Source organism: Camellia sinensis, chromosome 1 (genome assembly GCF_055761805.1).
Source record: "Camellia sinensis isolate YWXY chromosome 1, ASM5576180v1, whole genome shotgun sequence".
Taxonomy (NCBI): domain Eukaryota; kingdom Viridiplantae; phylum Streptophyta; class Magnoliopsida; order Ericales; family Theaceae; genus Camellia; species Camellia sinensis.
The window spans coordinates 26,223,078-26,228,759 of NC_138961.1; the positions used below are offsets into that span (position 1 = coordinate 26,223,078).

General features: G+C 45.4%; 1 long non-coding RNA gene across 1 annotated transcript; it reads right to left on the reverse strand.

Moving 5' to 3' along the window:
- Positions 1–4,028: 4,028 nt before the first annotated feature.
- Positions 4,029–5,115, reverse strand: LOC145792854 (uncharacterized). The gene is made up of 2 exons (XR_014332917.1): positions 4,749–5,115; positions 4,029–4,286 (listed from the first exon to the last, which is right to left on the reverse strand). It is a non-coding gene; the product is annotated as an uncharacterized LOC145792854 (long non-coding RNA).
- Between the last annotated feature and the right edge of the window lie 567 nt (positions 5,116–5,682).

Sequence of the window (5,682 nt, forward strand, 5' to 3'; positions counted from 1 at the left end):
AGTAGCAGAGAATGACGATAAGGTCATCCTCACCGCTTTCATGGCTAGCCTGCGGTCGTCTGATTTCCTTTTCTCCCTCTCCAAAAATCCTCCAACCACCATGGCAGCTCTACTATCCAAAGCCCAGAAATACATGAATGCTGAAGATTCCCTGGCCGCTCGGCAAGAGCCGACCCCTAAAAATTCGACCCCCAGAGACAAGAGGAAAGACTCCGAGCCCAGAACCGCCCAGTATAATAGCCAAACACCCCACTATAATGACCGACCCCCCCGAACCGACCGGCCGACTCCGACCAGACCACCTGGTCGGTTTGAGCGGTACACACATCTCAACTCCCCCATGGAGCACGTCCTCAATCAAATCCAGCGGGACTACCCCCTCAAGTAGCCCCTACCGTCCAGAAACCCTTCCACCCGGAAGGATCAGTCCAAATATTGCCGCTTCCACTAAGACCATGGCCATACTACCGACGAGTGCATCAACCTCAAAGACCAGGTCGAGACCTTCATCCGCCAGGGCTGCCTCAGCCGATTCACAGACCCCCGCCCCGCACAGAGGCAAAGAACTGACCTTCCCAGGAACAATCGGCGACGCACACCACCCCGCAATCAAGCCCCACCAAACGAAGGCCACGATCGCCCGCCACCACAGCCTCGGCCTCCGGGCAATCCCCCTCCACCAGTTGGAGAAATCAGAGTCTTTTCGGGGGGCCTTGCTTGTGGGGGGCCATCCCGCTCAGCTCAGAAGGCAGAACTCAGAAAAATCAGACAAGGCTCAGACAAAGCAGTGGTGACGGTGGACCGACCTCCCAAACAGTCAAAACAATGGATCGAACCCATCACCTTCACCGACACCGACTGTGCAGGAGTCCGTTACCCACATGATGACCCCCTTGTCATTTCCACCATCCTCTCCAACTACAAAGTTAGACGAGTCCTCGTAGACAACGGCAGCTCTTCAGACATTATCTTCCTCAATTGCTTCCGCCAGCTCAAGATTGGGGAAGAGAGTCTGTCTCCTCTCCAAACCCCTCTGGTCGGCTTCACCGGCGACCGCATTACCTCCATCAGTTCCATCGATCTACCTCTCACCATTGGCGAGCACCCCCGGCATACCACTAAGTTGCTCACCTTTCTTGTGGTCGACTGCCCCTCTGCTTACAACATCATCCTCGGCCGCACAGCCCTCAACACCTTCCAAGCCATCACATCTACATATCATCTTGCCATCAAATTTCCTACCGATCTTGGTGTTGGCACTGTCAAAGGAGAGCAGACCGTGGCCAGGGAGTGTTATGTCGCCTCGCTCAAGGAAGTCAAGTTAAAAGAGGCCATGATCATCGAAGGGCTTGACGTCCGAGATGAGGACGAGCTAGTCAGAGGTGAACCTGTAGAGGAACTTATTGAAGTTAACATTGATCCCACCAACCCAATCAGAACCGCCAAGATTGGCAGCCAATTACCTTCCCAAGTCAAGGCTGACCTCACTGCTCTACTGACCGAGCACAGAGATGTATTCGCCTGGACCCATTCTGACATGCCAGGCATCGACCCCTCCTTCATAACCCATCGCCTCAGCATCGAGCCCCACTTTCGACCCTACCGCCAGAAGCAACGCATTTTCCACCCGGAGTGTAACACCCTCATAGCCGCCGAAGTTGACAAACTCCTCGAGGCCAAATTCATCAAAAATGTGGACTATCCTAGGTGGTTGTCCAACGTGGTCCTCGTCCGCAAACACAATGGCAAATGGCGGCTCTGTGTCGACTACTCTGACCTGAACCGAGCTTGTCCCAAAGACAGCTACCCCCTTCCCCGCATAGATTTGCTGGTCGACGCCACGGCCGGTCATCAAATGCTCAGCTTCATGGATGCCTTCTCTGGGTACAACCAAATTCTGATGCACACATCCGACCAGGAGCACACATCATTTATCACCGACCGAGGTACCTACCACTACTGTGTAATGCCGTTCGGATTGAAGAATGCTGGGGCCACTTATCAGCGGCTGGTTAACGCCGTTTTCCACCACCAAATAGGTCGGAATATGGAAGTCTACGTCGACGACATGCTAGTCAAAAGCAAATACTCCTCCGATCACCTTGCTGACTTACGTGAGACCTTCGCCACTTTGCGTAAGTACCAGATGAAACTCAACCCAGAGAAGTGCGCCTTTGGCGTAGGGTCCGGCAAATTTTTGGGCTTTATGGTCAGTCAGCGCGGCATCGAAGCTAACCCTGAGAAGATCAAGGCCTTGGTTGAGATGCAGTCGCCTAGGACGGTCAAAGAAGTTCAGAGGCTCACGGGCCGAGTGGCGGCCCTCAACCGGTTCATCTCCCGTGCGACAGATAAGTGCTTGCCCTTCTTCAAAGTTCTTCGGAAGACTTTTGAATGGACAGCTGAATCCGAAGAGGCTTTCTAACAGTTAAAGCAGTGCATGGCCAACCCCCCCTTCTCTCCCAAGCAATCACGGGCGAACCCCTCTTCCTCTACCTAGCAGTATCGGAAACCGCAGTCAGTGCAGCTCTCCTCAGAGAAGATGGCTTAATCCAACGGCCGGTCTATTACATCAGTCGGGCTCTCAGGGGCGCGGAGCAGAACTACCCCTTGCTGGAAAAACTGTCCCTGGCCTTGGTCATTGCCTCCAGACGACTCCGCCTATACTTCCAAGCTCATTCCATTGTGGTCCTCACCGACCAACCCCTGAAGAAGGTCATGTAGCAACCAGAACTCTCAGGTAGATTGATGCAGTGGTCCGTAGAACTCAGCCAGTTCGACATCTCTTACCGCCCTCGGACAGCAATTAAGGGGCAGGCCGTAGCTGACTTCATCATGGAGTTCACCAAGCTGACCCCGACCACAACACCTCCGCCCCTACCAACTCCAACAGAGCCAGAAGATCCTCATTTTTGGACTCTTAATGTCGACGGCTCGTCCCGAAGAGAAGGAAGCAGTGTCGGCCTCATCCTCATCTCTCCTGAGGGCGGCTTCTTTAAATGTGCCCTCCGTCTCTTATTTGAAGCAAGCAACAATGAAGCCGAGTATGAGGCATTGTAACATGCCCGGGGGGTACCCGCGCGCGTTAAACAGTTCGGACCCCCGAGATCTCTTTGATCTATTCTCACGAGTGCAATGTGAAACATAGATGAGAGTCCAGATTTGACAACTTTTATTGAAAATCCATTTTATTGCAATTTTGTCAAAAATGGACTGCGTCATCAGATCTCAGAGTCGCCACCTAATATTTATTTTGGGAAAATTAGGAAACCCATAACTCGTGCCAAGGCCACTGTTCGTCGTAACCAAGGATGCTTGGCTCGGAACCTTAGGTATGAGAGGGGAAGGTCAATAATGAGCACCCCCGCCCACCCGATCAAAGATCGGCCTTTACTAACCATGATATGAATTTTATTTTATTTATATGTTCATGTTCTGATTAGTTAATAAATCCTAAAATTTACTATGTGAAGCATACAAGTATAGACTATGTCATTCATTTTGGAGTAATTTGATATCATGCATTTTGAAAGAGTTTTGACGATGTACAACCCAAATAAATTGAGTTTACAAGCATGAAAAATCAACATCATTCCAAATTAAGCGACACAACCTCCATCCACTGGCATTCATAGAGTTATATCACATAAGCAACTAGCCTCATGGTAGAATGCTAGACATAGTAAGAAAAATACACACACACGGGATGCTAAAGCATAAAAACTCACATGTTTGACGTCCCACGAACAAGCTGCAAAACAAAGTTAGTAAAATATGCATGATCTTATATACAAAATCCTAATGCAATTCACTCATGAGATGCAACTAAAGATTCGGCTTCTAAAATATGATATGTGAATCATCTCAAGAACATGAGGTAGCGCACATAATCACATAGGAATTGATTAAATCCACAAATGCAAACTTAGCCGAATCAAGATGCATGAAACATGGATGCAAAGCATAACTATGATGAAAAATAAATATGATGTTTATGTACAAATAAAGAAAGCGAGTAAAAGAACGGGATAGAAAGAAGAGGGGCGGGGAATTATTACAACATTTAAAGAATAATTACAAACCAAATTAGAGAGGGATGAGGAGAATATTACAACAAAATAAAAACCTCACAATACACTCAAAATAAAATAAATAAATAAAATAAAAGCTTCATGTTCTTTAGAACCGCCGGCGGAAATTGGTCAATATTGGGAGATTACGCCATCTTGTTCGGAAGAAGCTAACCGACCGGCCAAATAGGCCGGCCGGCGAACTAGGCCAAGCAAAACCTGTCTTGTTGCAAAACCAAGAAAAGGAACAAACAAAAAAATATGTAGGTGGCTCAACTAACCACTACCGGTTAGATTAAAAAAGAAAAGAAAAATAAAATAAAAAAAAGTGCAAACTCACAATATAAGCCTGAAGCAATAAAACAAATATAAGATAGAATATGCAAGATTATAACGGAACTAATATGAGACTAATACACGAAAAAAATAAAAAATAAATATGAGGTAAAACATGCAAGATTACAACAAAACTAATATGAAATTAAAGTATGCGAATAAAAATAAATAAATAAATAATTATGAGCGAAACAAACCACTAGGATTATAACAACACACTATGAAATATAAAGTAAGAAAATAAATATGAGATAAACAAACTACTTGGATTATAACAAAACACAATGAAATAAGAAGCAAGAATATGAATATAAAATATAAGAAAATGAAAGATTAAAAATTCACCTTCCAAAGAAAGATTGAACTTCTTGATTTCCAAACTTCCTCTTGATCACCCTCAAGTGTAGGAAGTGTGTTCTCAAATCCTCAATTCGAAATTATGGAGTTTATGGAGTTTGTGGTATGGAAAGTGGCTAACTCTCAAGTTTTTCTCACTTTCAATCACTAAACATTCTTCCTTATGATCGAGGCGATTGATCTTTGGCTATATCAGAATTTTTGGAGTGATTTTGGTGTATGGAAATGAGGAATTTCAGTAGCTATGGAAGGTATGGGGTGTATATGGAAGATAGAAATATTTTTGGCTAAACAACTCAAATTTTCTCTCTTTTTTCACTCTTTTCTCACTCATTTCTCTTCAATTTCGTGGTCCTCCTCCTCTCTTACAATATGATCATTCTATATAGGCAATGAGGGAGAGTAAAGGTCAAAAAGAAGGTGGGAGACAAGGTGGGAGACAAGAATGTGATAGGAGGGCAAATTTTCAAAGGTGGTTGCATGGGATACTCCTTTATGGATACAAACAAAATATCTTTTTGACTATGGAGGATGATTAGGTATAATGGAGGATGAGTGGATGCACTTGAATGGCTCAAAAAATGGGTAAATGGGTTGTCCCAACCGAACCAAAACCAAGAAAAATGGGCTATTGTTATTTTGGGTCGAATCAACAAAATCTGCTTTTAAGCCCAACTTCAAATGGGCATATCTCCCCCATATGGACTTGGTTTTAGGCAGTTCTTTGGTCCAAATTGAAGCCCCAGAAGTCTACTTTCCAATGGTGGAGGCCTCACATTTAAATTCCAAGTGTACAAAGAGATATGCCTAATTTACTGAAGGCTGTCTCGGGATGGATCAACAAAATCTGCTCTTAAGCTCAACTTCAAATGGGCATATCTCCCTTATTTGGACTTGGTCTAAGGTGGTTCTTGGGTCTAAA